We start from the raw sequence: 17,120 nt of genomic DNA on the forward strand, positions 1-17,120 counted from the left end.
GTAAGTTTTAGACAACCAGTACTACAAAAAGGACGCAAAATTGCCACATTTTAAAAATGATATTCCTTCTTGTTGAAAAAAAAAAAACAGGTGAATTTCCCGTGTATCTTGGTTTGCCCATTTACCCATTTCATGTGTTTGGTTTAGCTTTCAGTAGGTAGCTTTTCACAATAATTCTGATCATTATCTACAATAATTAACTAGGTATGTAGCCTTCTCTGTGTGTTCTAGTTTATTCTAATAAACTAAACTAACTATCTTGACAAAAGTAGAGACAAGTACTCATATTCCAAATTAATTGTTTATTGTTGATAAATATGGGCCAACAGGTTTCAGGGTTTACAATGTAAACCCATCATCAGGCTTAACGCTTAAAGCTTAAAATTCATAAATGATAAAACCTTAGATATTATAGTAGACTTTGTTTAACCCAATATACAAAACAGGATATATACCGAAACAATGGTTACTTTCCACCTTTTGCTACTGCTACTAAATGTCGGTTAATAGATAACGTTCTCAGTCGTTTACCGATTTCCAATCGCCACTTCGTCCGGTTGTTCCATATTCCTCTTCTATGTTTCTTTCTCTCAGCTCTTTGTCTATTCCTTCGTTCCAACTTTTTCTCGGCAACTCTTTGTATATGTCCGAACCACATAAGTTGTTTTGTCAATAAGTCATCGGGATTGTTCGTTAATTCCCATTATTTCTCTAATGTGTTCGTTGGTAATCATTTCTCTTCTAGATCTTCCCGCAGCTCTTCTCCAAAACTCGATTTCCGTTGCTCTCAGCGTTACTATTTAGTGTCCTTTCTTTTAGTGGCCATACCTCACCACAGCCGTATAGAGTAGGAGTAGAGTGATACTTTTCACTATAGTCTCTTTTTGTTTTCTTTGCTGATGGATTGGTCTCATAAAATGCTGTTTAACATTGTGATGGCTTTTCTACCTGCTGGCGTATTTCTTTCTCTTATGGCTTTGTCTAATGTTCCATCGTTCGAGATATTTATACTTAGATATTTGTAGTCCAAGCAGTGCATTGTCGTGGTCATGTCGTCTAATATGAGATCTTTTTGTTCTTCTCTAATGCACAAATATTCGATTTTTACTTTATTCACTTCTAGACCACATATTATATCATAATCTTCAATTAAGTTTCGGATGATATGGTTTAAATCGTCATAATCTTGAGCCATTATGACTTGATCGAATGCAAAGTTGAGCATATATACCATCAGGCCCGTTTTTAGGGTCTTTGGCGCTATGGGCACCATTTTGACAAGCGCCCCCCCCCCCCTCCCAACCACCAAATATACGCCAACACAACCCGGCCACTAGCGCCATATTTCGAAATAGATTTCCGCTTTTTCTTGTACTTTTTTTCTTATTTGCCAGTTTTGGTTCGGGGGGGATCTAACCCCTATTCTCTTTACAAATAGAGAATATTCCATTATCCACCACCTATGGACCCGCCGTGTCCCGGACTGGCAACCGGCAACCGTAAAACAAAACAAAACCGTTATTGACGCTTAAACAATAACAGATTAGCATAATAATCAATAGGTTTTGTTACTACGGTATCACGGACCACCCTCCCACCCTTATTATTATAATTGTAATTATTATTCTACTATATACACTGTACTCTGCCTTTATAACATTACATCTTGATATACTAGTTCAATATTAATAATAACATCACACTTTCATGTTATATTATCTTTGTTGTAAGTTCATCAGTTCATCGGTTTCTATTTACATTGGTTTCTTCCGCATTTTCAAGTTTGAAAATGTGGAAATCAGTTTATCACAGTCAAGTTTCAAGGTTATGTCACTTTGAGTGCACAGTAACATCAAGCTGTTTAGCTTTTCATCTGCAATTGTACTTCTATTTTCTGACTTGATTTTCTTCAAGGCCGAAAAACTCCTCTCTGCCGAACAGTTTGTAACTGGCAGAGTCAAATACACCCTAATGGCTACTTCCAAATTCGGAAATGTGCTTGTTAAACTATTTTCTTTGATGTATGAGTAGCAGTCTCTTATTCTCTTCAGTTTCTCAGCCTTCATGTACATTTGAAAGTGATGACACTCTTGTACGAAGTCATTTTCGCAAATGTCATTGGAGTAGTACTGAGCAACCTTTTTAGCTTGTTCCACTAGATCTTCATACTTCTTCTCGTGAAGTTGACTGAATATTTCAAATCTTTTACTTAGATTTTCGTAACTATTTCTCCGGCTACTGAGCTGCACTACTAGATGGTCGAAAATGGGTTTGAAAACTCCAGTTCTATATCTTGTTCTAGGATCCATTTTCTCAAACTGTTCATCCCTTTGTTCATCAAAAAACATTGTACGTTTTCTTGCTCTGTCATAAGAAGGGGTACTTAAATTAGCCATTTTCAAAGCTTCAGCTTCAAAGTCATCAAATTTTTCACTTTTCTCGTTTAAGAACAACGATAAAGACTCAAGCTCTTTTGTAGCACCAAGTAGGTCTAATTCTTCTGTTTGCAACGTTTTGCTAACTTTGTCCACTCTTTGCAAGATATCATTCCAAATTACAATTAAAAGAACTGTTTGGAAATTCTCCAAGGTTTTAACAAACCCTTCTGCTGTCAGCCGTGTGTCTGGTGTTTGTGTTTTATCCTTAATCAAATCTTCAAGGGCAGCTTTGATTTCTTTATGGCTGGTAACCAAAGCAAGTAGTGCGTCGGACCTGGCTGACCACCTAGTGTCACTCATGGATTTTAACATCAGAGTTTTCTTTTCTTTTTGTGGTTTTCCATCATTGCTCTTCCCTATTAATGCTTTTAGGACATTCCATCTATGCGTAGATGCTGAAAAAAAATTGAAGAGGTTTTGAACAAAGTTGAAAAAGATTACAACCTCCACACAAGCCTTTTCGGCCGCATAGCTGCCTACAAGATTAAGGGAATGTGCGACGCACGGAACATAATCTGCAAGTTGGTTTATTCGTTTAATCCTTGACTGTAATCCACTGTAAGGGCCCGACATGTTTGATGCATTGTCATAACTTTGGCCACGACAATTTCGAATGTCCAGTTTCAGATCTTGAAGAGACAAAAGGATTGCCTCTTCAAGACCTTCAGACTTGTGCGATATACGTGGCAAGAGTTTTACAAGCCGCTCTGTGGCACAAGCATCTTTTAGGGACACATACCGTAAAACTACCGCCAGCTGGTCACTATGTGACGCATCAGGTGTCGAATCAACAACCAGGGCAAAATATCGTGCTTGATTAATCTCATCAATTATTGTACGAAGCACCTCGTTGCTCATGACGGTAATAAATTCATTGCATACGTCTGATGACAAGTATGATACATTTCCTTTACCCTTATTGCCGTATTTAGTGAAATGTTGTGCTAAGAATGGATCAAACTCACTAATTAGCTCAAGGCATCCTAAATAAAGGCCATTGGAAGTTGAACCTAATTCTTGATTGTCACCTCGAAACGGAAGTCCTCTAGATGCCAAAAATTTTACAACTGTCACTATTCTAGTTAGAACGTCTCTCCAATACTTCACCTCTTGTTGATGCTGTGAAGAGACCAAGGACTCTACGGAAAGAGACTTTTTTCTTGAAATTAATTTAAGGACATTAATCCTGTGGTCATTTGATTGTTCGTGTGACTTGGCTAAAGTTAATGAATGTTTCCAGTCACAGAAACCTTCACAAAAAGAAGTTCTTTTATTTTCTGGTTGAAAGAGAAGACATGGAATGCAAAATACACAACCAGTGGATTTTGAATACAAAAGCCAATCTCTTCTAAAACGTTCTCCGTTCGGGATTTCGCCTGAAAACAAATTTACTGAAAGCTTACGGTTTTTTTTAACATCATTTTTATAGTACCGTTCTGACTTTGAAAAATCTGCTTGCAAATCTTGCTTGACATTTGAATTGATTATTTGAAGAACTTGTTCATCGTTTTTTGTGTCCCAAGTGGCCGGATCATCTAGTGTAAAATCAAAACTATTTCTAGAATATGGGTTTAGTGGTTCTACGGTAACCTGCTTAGGCCTACTAGGCGAATGATGTGTACGAGATGTGGTGGATGGTAAGGATAGTTCAGAAGCTGAACAAAAATTCTGATCATTTGAAGCTGGATTTATGTTATCTGAACATGATGAGGCAGAAGCTTCATTTTGAGGCAAGCTTTTTTGAGTGTCAACATTTTTGTCATTAGAATTATGTTGACTCGTATGAACATCAGATACAACGTTAAAGAAATTACTTATTCTAGGAACCTTTTTTAGGAAGATCGCCTCTTGCGCTATTCTCTGATTTGCACGTTTACGGAATTCAGCGCCACTAGGTTTCTTTTTCTCACTCATAGTAGCCTACTACACTCACTAGTCACCAATCACATCAAAAAAGAAGCAGCGAAGCGCTCGACTGAAAGAACTGATGCACGTAAACAAACAGCGCAACCGTGGAAAGACCGCGCCACAATAGACTGTCCAGTGTCTAATACCTGACTGTGGAGTCAAGAGACAAAAGGGATGTTGTGGTGAGGATGGTGGGGGGAGGCGGGCGGGCTAAAAATAGACACATGTAGAGCGGCGCGCTTCCGCTTTGTTCCGTCGTCTAGGACCGGCGCGGGCGCGGCGTTGAGGTCGGGTTGTGGTGGTGTATTTTACGCTGATACCCTCCCAATGATTAAATCGCTATTCGTAGTTTTTGTTTACAATTTGCCGCGATCTCCAGAAAATATTTGTTTATTTTAAACTATTATTAAAATTTTTATTTTTTTTATTATTTTTTTTCTTGCGCCCTCTTGGCGCCCCCAGGCTCGTGCGCCCCTGGGCACGTGCCCAGCGTGCCCATTTATAGAATCGGGCCTGTATACCATAGGGCTCTATTAGTCTAGGTAACTGGTGGCGCAACTAGTGGCGCAACTAGTGGGCCCACCAAATTGTGAGCACGGGCAACTGGTGGCCGAGAATAGCCACCAGCAAAAATAATAAAATGAAATGAATAGTATAAAATATAAGATGCAACCATCAGATTCAAATTTTGTGAATTTTATACGAGGTATGTCAAAAAAGATGAATTTCTCTCAAGAGTAAAGTATCCTTATATTAAACAATATCGAAAAATGTGTTATAAAAAGTTGTTCGGAATTAAAAGCTATGTTTTAATATGCACTTACATTCTTCTAATTGAAATATTGTGAACTGTAAAGGTACTTTACTCTTGGACGAAATTCATATTTTTAACATACCTCGTATAGAATTGATAAAAGTTTATATATTATGATTGCATCTTAGATTTTAGACCATATAAAGCTTTTTGTAAAAAATAACTTTTTTCGTAAAATTAATAATAAAATACTTATAGATATTTGTAATAAAATGATGTTGGGTATCCGTAATTTAAAAAAAATTGCATTTTTTTTTTCAATTAGAATGATGTAATAAAATTAATGCGTCCCAAAACATAGTTTTTTTAATTCTTAACAACTTTTCATAATAACAATTTTCGATGTTGTGAAATCTAAAGGTACTTTACATACAATTTTTTTGACATACCTCGTATAACTTAGACTATGCAGAGCATTTTATAAAGAATATTTTTTTTTGTAAAATTGATAAGAAAAAAGTTTCCCATATGGTTCCAAGTTACGCAGACATACTGTACCTATATATAAAAGCTCAATTTTTTTAACGTGACATTCGGATTCAGCATAATTAAAAACAAAATAGAAACATTTTTGATCAAGGTAAAGTGATGAATTCACCGATATTTCTAAAATATAAAAAGAGCTTTTATTCTTTAAACAGTGAATAACCAATTAACGGCTAAATCTGCGAGAAGAACTTTTTAATATAGCATATTTATAAATCAACAAAAAAGGTTTTAGAAAAATATACGCTTGTTAATACAAAATATAGAAGTTAATAGAAAAGAAATACGAAGCGCTCGATTACAATACAAATGAACTAGTGGTGGCAGACACCAGTTGCTCAGTCTAATAGGGTCCATATAACATAATGCCCCTTGGTGGCGCCACCAGACCCGGTTACCCGGCTGGTGGACTGGTTCCGCCACCAGATCGACAACAATTTCTGGTGGCGCAACCAGTTGCCGTAGTCTAATAGGTCTCATTTACTTAAATGCCCCGTGACGTCATGAGTCACTGGTGGTGCAACTTGGTGGCGTCACCAGTTGCCTAATATAATAGCGGCCATAATGTTGGTGAGTGGTATCCCCATTGTTCTACATTTTTGTTTCCATCTTTTTAAAGCAATTTCGAGGAATATTTTAAATAAAGTGGGGAACAGGCAACATCATTGCTTTAATCCTTTTGATGTTACAAATCCTGTTGTTATTTGTGTCCTTGCTTTTATTTTTGTTATGGGTTGCTTGTATATTACTTTGACGGCTTTTATTAATTTTGTATTAACATTCGTGTTTTCCATTGATTGCCACAGCTTCTTCAGTGGAACGCTATCGTAGGCTTTCCGTACTCGTACGTCGTACGTCGACGAACAACATAATATGAATTTCTTGGTTCCTTGCCATCTTATTTTCTATTATCTGGGTTAACAAGAAAAATAAAAAGAATGTGTGTGTACTTTGTACGCACGTAAGAAGTTATACTTCTATTATATGATTATATAATTATAAACGAAGTTAATATACTTTTTATTTATATTTTATTTAAATATAAAACTAATTTATACTTACTACTTCTCAAACATTTTTATTAAAACAGTGCCAAAAATTAAAATAATAAAAGAATAAAACACACACAAACAGATTAAAAATGCCACAAATAATTTCTGAACATTAATTGTCGAAAATTTTTTTAACTAAATACGTATTTTCTGAAAATAAAATTATATAATAAATATACTTACAATTATAAAATGTACAAAAAAAATAAAAAAATAAAAGTTTCTATTGGGATTTGAACCAACTTACCAGCGCGGCTGGTATTGGCGTTGTATTGGGGTTCACTCACATTTTACGCTTCGCCACGGAGACAGTGTGTCATTATGTGCGAAGATCGACTAACTAAACGGATTAAACTTTTGACATTTTTGCATTATGTAAATCAAATTATTTTGATTTTGAATTGAAATGATTTAGAATTGAAAAAATACAACAAAACATAGAGTAAGAAAACAATATATTAGGTGAATATTGATAGAAATTTTGATGGTAATCAAATTATGTAAATAAAAGTATTACATACTATGTATTTTGGTAGGTTCAAATGATAGTTCAAATGATATTACATACTATATGTATTTTGGTAGGTACCTATGATACATTTCCAATTATTACGTACCTGTTGCTTTAAAAACTATTTAAAAATTACTACAATTATAAACTTTTTTGTTTTGCTATATTGGATAATTTTTGTCATGTCATTTGAACATCCAATCAGAACAAAGTTGTATTGCGACTGCGCCGGGATCAAAGGTTTTAATCCTATTAAAATTCACCTTCTATCGCGCGTAAAGAGTATAACTTCAAAAATAGTGGATCAACCCATACGAAATCCTGCTAGTTATTCTGCTTCAGAATTTAAATATTTTTTCTTGATTCGATTCTTCAAAAGTTTTCCATATATTTTACTCATAGATCCGATTACAGCTACTCTTTTTGCGCTATCCTTAAAAATACAAACGCTAAAGACTACAGAGTGACTGCAGAACAATATCATTAATAAGTCATGTTCTCAAATTATTCTTGAAAATAGACATGGTCGTATAAATAAAAAACTGGAAGAAGGAAGAGATGATAGTCAGTTCACTGAAGTAAGAACAGATAAAATAATCTATAGTCATTTGAAATGCGGTGTTACAGAAGGATGCTTAGAATAGCATGGACACAGAAGAAAACGAACACGGAAGTGTTGCAAGAAATGATAAAAGACTACGAAATAATAAAAGCAATAAAAATAAGTGAGTAACAACATCTGGGACACGTAATGAGGGGACAGCGATATGAAATGCTAAGATTGATCAAACAGGGAAAGATAAGAGGACGAAGATGAAGGAGTATAAGAAGAAGGAGACGGTCATGGTCAGAAGGTTACATATATGTACACTAAGGCGACTGAAGTACAATCGATTACATCAACAAACGGATTCCGAAAAATGCCCCCAGGGTCTTTAATATTTTTTCTTTTGTGTTTTTTATAATATCCACGTCTTTTTATCTTATTTATTTTTCCTAAAATATATGAATATTATTTTAAATATATAATTTATGTTCAAATTTTCCATTTTTTATTTGCATATACATATGCCTATTAACACGTTAATCGCCACGCGGCATTCACGGAGTGCCGCACTAAAAAATTAGTTCAAGTTCTGCGACACAGCAGTTAATTATGCCTCATGCTATTCCAATGTATTTCATTGCGTGGCATTTCTATCATGCCGCGGTTGCTATACATTTATAAATTATATTGGAGTAATAAATATGTGGCCTGGCAGACCCAAGTCACTCACTTCCCCAGAATTTCAAGTTTCGATTAACAAAGACCTCAGTATACATGCGGATAGATTGCTTTTGTTCATATATCTATAAAAATTGTATATGCTTTGGAAGTTTGTTTATTAGAAATAACTAAACACATTGCATATCTAATCATCTTCAGAGTTTTCGCCCCATAAATTGCCATATTGCCATAAAATTAAAGAACATTGTTCTTTGTCATAACTTATTTTTTAACTCTCTATCTCTATAGCACGATGATAAACTGCACAAGCCGTACGGTATACGTACGAATACAAATGACCAAACAGTGAAAATGTAACATATTTTATAACATACGAATCCACGAAAATAGAGAGGTTGCAACAGGAAATTGCGGCACTAGTTGCATGCCGCATGGCCACTGTCAACAAAAATATTTCTTTAGGTTCTGTGACACTTAGCTGGGCCGCAACAAAAAAACAATAAGAAAATGTTTTATTGGTGAAATAATACTGCAACTTTTCTGAAAAATATTATTCTCTATTTAAATAGAAATATTTTCTGAAATATATTCAAACAAGTAAATATTGACGTTGATGTCAAAGAAGGAGTACGGCAAGGCATTATCATCTTTAATGTTTAGCATACTTAATATTGGAAAAGGTTATACAGGAAGCAAATATTAATAGAACAGATCTTATATATCATAAGAAGCACCAGTGCTTAGCATTTGCCGACGACCTGGTAATATTGGCTAGGAGCAAAGCGGAACTGATGGAAACAGCCAAGAAGCACGAGGAGAAAGCGGTGACTAAAGGATTACATATCAACGAAACGAAGAAAAAACAAAATATATGGAATGGTCAAACAAAAAATTTACTCAGGGTCAATACATAACGATGAAAACAACAAAAGAAATCCAATATAAATTCGAAGAAGTGGAAAGGTTTGAATACTTTGGAAGTATTTTCATAAGGGACTCTAATATCCAAGAAGAAATACGTAGAAGAATTATGTCAGGTAACCGTGCCGTACATGCTCTCAACAGGCTGTTGAGAAGCAAAAATATATTCCGAGGAGCAAAGTTTAGAACCTACAAAACCGCAATAAGGCCAATCGTAACTTATGCATCTGAGGTCTGATACATGGACTATATCAAAAAAACAGCAAGAAATGTTATTAGTTTGAGAGCGAGAAATCTTTGGTGGGAAGAACGTAAGCGGTCAATGGATGCGAAGAACAAACAAGGAGATATCAGAGCTTTATCAAGAACCTAATATACTAGCAATAACAAGAGCTCAAATAATTAGATGGCTGGGTCACGTCCAGAGAATGAAGACCGAAGTCAAGATGGAGCAGTGAGGTCAAAGAAGACATGACAAGACTTAACATAACCAACTGGAAAAGGAAAGCTAACGATAAGCGAGATTGGAAGAGAATAATACACCAAACCATGGGTCTGCTAGGCCTGTAGTGCTCATATATTAAATTATTATTATTATTATTATTAAATATTGATGTAGATTTAAAAAATCGCGACGTGGCCTGGGGGTAATTTTTTTGAAGTGAAAACTTCTTTAGGGACCTTGTGCGATTTTTGGATAGGGGAAATAGCATTGAATTCGCGACTGTCATCGCGACCGTCATCGCGACCGTCATCGCTTATGCTATATACAAACTGTGTTTTTTCTCAAAGTTCGCATCACCCTGTGGATAATTCTAGCATTTATAAAATACTGAAATTAAAACCCAACTGTAGCCTCAGGTTTTCTTAACATTTTGTCTTTGGATTCATTCGCTTATGTTGGATAATAAAAAATTTAGGTACTTTAACAACTGGCCATGTTCATCATCAGTACAGGGTGTTTCTAAATAAGTGCGACAAACTTTAAGGGGTAATTTTACATGAGAAAATAATAACAATTTGCTTTATAATCATACGTCCGCAAACGCTTCGTTTCCGAGATACGGGATGTTCAATTTTTTACAAACTGACGATTTATTTATTGCTTTAAAACAAGTTAAGATATGCAAATGAAATTTGGTGGGTTTTAAGACGTAGTTATTGCACATTTTTAACATACAATTAAAAATTGTATATTTACCATTGGCGTGCGTACGGGTAATACTATCGGTCATACATAATACCCGTTTGCGTGCCAATAGTGAATATTAAATTCTTAATTGTATGTCAAAAAATGTGCAATAACTACGTCTTAACACCTACCAAATTTGATAATATGCATATGATTATAAAGCAAATTACCATTATTTTCTCATGTAAAATTACCCCTTACAGTTTGTCGCACTTATTTAGAAACACCCTGTACTGATGACGAACATGGCCAGTTGTCAAAGTACCTAACTTTGTTATTATACAACATAAGCGAATGAATCCAAAGACAAAACGTTAAGAAAATCTGAGGCTATAGTTGGGTTTTAATTTCAGTATTTTATAAATGCTAGAATAATCCACACGGTGATGCGAACTTTGAGAAAAAACACAGTTTGATCCGTACACCCGGTATACAATGACAGTTTGACTGTCTAGCAACAATATTATTACACCGATATTGTCAATTGTCAATGAATAAGGCTATAACGTGGTAAAAAATCAGTTAAATCGGAAAACAGGTTTAGGAAATTCGAAACATCAAAAATGACCAAATTTTTAGTGGATCGATTTTTTTGCACCGCAGTGTATTTAATTAGCCACCGTAAATGCTTCGACGAAATAAATTGTTGAAGTGAAAACTTATTTAGGGACGTTTTGCACTTTTTCGATGGGGAAAAAGTATTAAATTAGCGACCGTCATTACTTCGATGAAATAAATTTTGGAAGTGAAAACTTCGTTAGGGACGTTGTGCACTTTTTAGATGGGGAAAAAGTATTAAATTAGCGACCGTCATTACTTCGATGAAATAAATTTTGGAAGTGAAAACTTCGTTAGGGACGTTGTGCCCTTTTTAGATGGGGAAAAAGTATTGAATTAGCGACCGTCATCCCTTATATAGGTACTATAAGAAGTTTTCACTTCTGTCGGCACTCCCATGAGCAGTGCCGGATTTAGGATACTTGCGGCCCTAGGCCAAATTACCCCGAGCGGCCCCCGATAACTTCACGATTATTATTATAATTAAAGCATAAAGCACAGTTCATATTATAACATAATACATAACGTTCATTTTAATTTTACTTTTTAAAATTAGTACAATAACAAAGCATAACATAAATGAATAGAAATGCCACTAATGTTCTATTTGAATACGGTACATAAATAGATTGAAATGTTATATTCGCTAATTAAACAAAACAATCTTGGTTTACAAATTTGGCTAAAACCCCAAAACAGCTCTACCAACAATTTTTATATTATAGAAAATATATTATTTAAAAAGTTAGCAAACAGCACTTATTAGAAGAATTATTAATATTGCTAAAACTATTATATTATAAATTAGTATTGCAGTTAATTGTTAAAATTAAATAACATTTGTTTCATTCGGGGGGAAAAGTACAGGTGACAACAAAAGACTAAAAAAAGCTGAGTTGAAAAAATATTATATGTAAAAGAACAAGCAAAATAATATGAACTGTTAGGCAAGCCGCACACCAACGAAACATGAACGTAAAACACGTTTCATGAAAATTAAACACGGCTAAACAAACCTTGAAGTCAGCTTACCAATGAAACGAGTGTGATTCATGCTCATAAAACATTTTTATTTTCGGAGAGTTTCGTAAATGGCCGGACGTTTATTTTTTTTTTAATTTATTTAGCAGTGTTTTATTTAAATGAAACGTGATTTACGTTTCATGTTTCTTTGATGTGCGGCGCGCCTAATAGTAATAGGCTACGCAGTGGTTCCCAACCTTTTATGTGTGGCGACCCACCTTCTGATGTTTTTTCATATTCGCGACCCATCCCTCACCCATGATGTTATATATTTACGGTATTCAGCTACTGTAAGAGCCACGCCGCGACCCACCTGAAATCCGCTCGCGACCCACTAGTGGGTCGCGACCCACTGGTTGGGAAACGTTGGCTACGGTACTGAAAAATAAAAATATTAAGGATACAACAAATAAACTTCTAATAGATCGGTAACTTCTCACATTATTCTCTTATACTGAAAAATGTCAATGTCATGTTCTTAATTTGGATAAAGTTGGATTAGTGATTAACATTGACACTCACTCCACTCCATACTCATATAATAAATCTCATATCTAAACTCTAATCACTCTAGCTTTTTTGGCTGCAAAATCTTTAATCAAATCGTTAAAGTCTAAGGCTTAAAAAAGCTCAGCATTTGAAACAAAACTAGCCAAACTAGAAAATCTAGAATCTTCGTCAGAAGTCGAGTTCCTCAAGTAGTTTTTGATTCTTTTCAACAAACTGAATTATCTTTCTCCAGATGCATTAGATGTCATCATGCATTAGATGTCATCATGCATAGTAGAATGCGCAAAGCCGTGTTCATATTCGGAAATAATGTTGTTAACTGTTTTTCACGAATGAGTTTCAGATACACCAAAAGTGTATTCCTCTGAGGCTTGGTAAATTGGTAATATTGTTATCATGAGGTTCTCTTTCTTCATCAAATACAGGGTGTAACAAAAATACAGGTCATAAATTTAATCACATATTCTGGGACTAAAAATAGTTCGACTGAACCTAACTTACCTTAGTACAAATGTGCACATAAAAAAAGTTACAGCCCTTTGAAGTTACAAAATGAAAATTAATTTTTTCCAATATATCGAAAACTATTAGAGATTTTTTATTGAAAATGGACATGTGGTATTCTTATGGCAGTACCATCTTAAGAAAAAATTGTAGTGAAATTTGGACACCCCATAAAAATTTTATGGGGGTATTGTTCCTTTAAACCCCCCCAAACTTTTGTATACGTTCCAATTAAATTATTATTGTAGTACCATTAGTTAAACACTGTGTTTCTAAGACTTTTTGCCTCTTATTACTTTTTCGAAAAGCCAGTTTTTATCAAGATATTTTGAATATTTGTCAAATTCACCACATATTTGTATATTATGGTTAAGTACGATTATGGAGACTTTGTAATAATATGAAAATGTATTTATGATTTACATTTTTAGGAATATTTTGAACTATATTAAAAAAGAAGCCACATCTCGATAAAAGGTGCCTTCTCGAAAAAATACAAAGAGGCAAAAAAGTTTTAAAAACACTGTGTTTAACTAATGGTACCGCAGTAATATTTTAATTGGAACTTACACAAACATTTGAGGGGTTTAAAAGAACAAAACCCCCATAAAAAATTATGTAAACCTATTAAAAAATAAGCCTCAACTCGATAAAAATTGCCTTATCGAAAAAATACTAAGGAGCAAAAAAGTTTTAAGAAAAAAAAAAAAAAAATAAGAGTTGGAGATTCGGTCGCTGACCAGCGAATAGAACACACGTGTTTAGCTCGTATCTTAACTCGATTCTCGGGCAGATATAGCAATAAAACAATTGTGTTATACAAAAGTGCAGTGTAACTATAAACCAATATATGTAGGTACATAAATAAACAACCTAATTAGTTAACTAATTATACAGTGAAAAAATCGGAAAAAAGTAATTCCAACGATAAGGAATTAAATTCTTGTGTAAAGTGATAAAAACTTGTGTGATATCGAATATAAACAAAGCAGGTTTTGCAGTAGGTGGAAACAAAACAATATTGTGAATGGTGTATTTCTACAGGAAAATAAAGCATATTAATAAACAGAATCAGCTGTAAGTAGAAAACTTTATTATAATATAATTAATTTTATTATAAACAGATAACCAGGGCCGGATTTTGATTTTGATTTTACCTAGGAATAAAAGTGCTGGAGAATTAGTGACGGCTAGCGCGGGTGCGGGTGGGAATTTGAACTGTGAGTAGAGTTCTCCACGAAACTTCACCCGTGACGCATTGACTAATAACTCTAGCACGAAAAATAACTAGGAATTAAGAACAATGAGTTCAGATAGCGAATTAGATGATGAAATGAAAAGGAGAAGGGAAGAGGAGGAACATCCCAGCAAAAAATCAAAAATAACAGCTAGAACATCACAAAAAACAGATGAAGATAACATAAGTGGAATGGAACAAATGATGAAAATGATGAGGGAATTAGCAATGGATATAAAAGACATAAAAAAAGAACAATATAGATCTAGAGACGAAATCACACAACTAAAGAATGAAATTAAAGAACTGAAAGATCAACAAAGCGGCTACAAAGATGAAATAAAAAAGCTGCGAGAAACAAACGAAAAAGCTATAAATCAAATAGGTCAATTAGAAAAAGAAATTAGTATAGCAAATGAAAAAATAGAGAAATTGGAAAGAGAAAGAAAGAGAAAAAATGTAATAATACAAGGAATAAAAATTGATACAAATGATCAGAAAGTTTTACGAGGGGCTATGGAGAATTTTATGGAAAAAGAGCTACAAGTTTCAGTAGATGTAAATGGAGCAAGGAAAATAGGAGAAAATACTGTCATAGTGGAACTCAACAGCGTGAAAAACAAAATAGAAGTAATGAAAAATAAAAGTAAATTAAAAACCAAAAAGGACGAAAGAATCTATATTAATGATGATATGTCAAAAGAAGAAAGAATTATTCAGAAAGAAATTAGAAGCAAGGCTATGGTAGAGAGGCATAATGGAAAAAATGTAAAAATAGGATACCAGAAGCTAATCATTAATGGTGAAATATGGACATGGAATAACAGCCAACAACAACTCATAAAAGAGAAAAATATACAACCAAAAAACTAGCAATACAACGAAAGCAGACTGAAATAACGGAGACGACATGGCAAAGTACAGGTACACGAAATAGACAAAATGTACAGATTATTAATGAAAAGCAGCCCATAAAAGAACATATATTAGTAGGAACATGGAATGTAAGAGGAACATACGAAGAAGGAAAACTGAAACACCTAGTAGATGAATGTAAAAAATATAAATTCGAAATAGTAGCACTACAAGAAACGAAACAACTAGGCCAAAACTCAATGGAAATAAATGACTATTTATTTTTCAATAGCGGAGGCGAAAATAGAATGTTAGGCACAGGATTTGTAGTAAACAAAAAGCTGAAAGATCTAATCGTTGACTTTAAACCAATTTCAGAGAGAATATGCATACTAAGAATAAGAGGAAAATACCAAAAAATAACATTTATAAACATACATGCACCGACTGAAGAGAAAAACATAGAGATAAAGGAAGACTTCTACAGTCAAATAGATACAGTATTCGAAAATATTCCCAAATACGATATAAAAATAGTACTAGGTGATGCTAATGCCAAAATAGGAAAAGAAGAAATATACACACCCACCATAGGAAAATATAGTCTGCATGAAACAACGAATGAAAATGGTCACCTCTTAATAGATTTTGCAAAAGAAAAAAACATGATCGTTATGAGCACGTACTTTCAACACAAAAGAATATATCAAGGAACATGGAGATCACCAGATGGAAAAACCATAAATCAAATAGATCATGTGCTCATCGAAAAAGACATGGAAAAATGTATAAAGAACATAAGAACATATAGAGGACCGGATGCAGACACAGATCACTTTATAGTCGGAATACAACTTAAACAGGTTATACCAGTTCTTAGAAATCAACAGAAAAAAAGGTACAAAGTAACTAAACCTATTAGACTACTGTCAGAAGAAGAACAAAGTAAATATGAAAGACTAGTCACTAGAGAACTGGAAAATATTGCAAAAAATGAAAACATCGAACAAAAATGGACGCAAATAAAAGTATGTATGACCAAAGCAGCGCAAGTCAGTAATAGAAATATAAAAGATGGATTCAAAGAATGGTTTGATGAAGAATGTAAAATAGAACTGGATGAAAGAAATAAGTTAAGACTCAAAATGATGCAAGTGAAAACACCAGAGATGGAGATACAATACAACGAACAAAGAAAACGAACTAAAAGAATCATAAGAGCAAAGAAAAGAAAGTACAACGAAGATAAATTGAAATGCATAGAAGAAAACTATAAAAATGGAGAAGTCAGGAACTTATATCAAGGAGTAAAAAATGAGAAAAAGGGGTTCCAAAGAAAACCTGTACACTACAAAAGCAAAAATGGAAGGAATTTAGTAAGCGACGAAGAAATACTGAGCAGATGGAGAGAATACTTCGAAGAGCTTCTAAATGAAATTCCCACAACAGAATATGCAGAAGAAGAAGAAGAAGGACCGAATGAAAATATTGATCAAGAAGAAATACAGGAAAGACCGCCTAATGAAAAAGAAATAAAAGAAATAATAGAAAAACTAAAGAAAAACAAGAGCCCAGGTAAGGATGAAATAACAGCTGAAATGTTTAAATATGGAGGACCAGTACTAATTAAGCATTTGGAAAAGCTGATAAAAGAAATTTGGGAACAAGAACACATACCAAAAGAATGGACTGAAGCCACACTGTGTCCAATTCACAAAAAAGGCGACAAAAGTTTATGCCATAATTACAGGGGAGTAGCCCTACTAAACGTTGCATATAAAATACTTGCAGTACATATAAAAGACAAGATAACACAAAAGATAGATAATGACATAGGAGAATATCAATGTGGATTCAGAAGAGGACGCAGCACGGTGGATCAA

This window comes from Diabrotica virgifera, chromosome 10 (genome assembly GCF_917563875.1).
Source record: "Diabrotica virgifera virgifera chromosome 10, PGI_DIABVI_V3a".
Lineage (NCBI taxonomy): Eukaryota > Metazoa > Arthropoda > Insecta > Coleoptera > Chrysomelidae > Diabrotica > Diabrotica virgifera.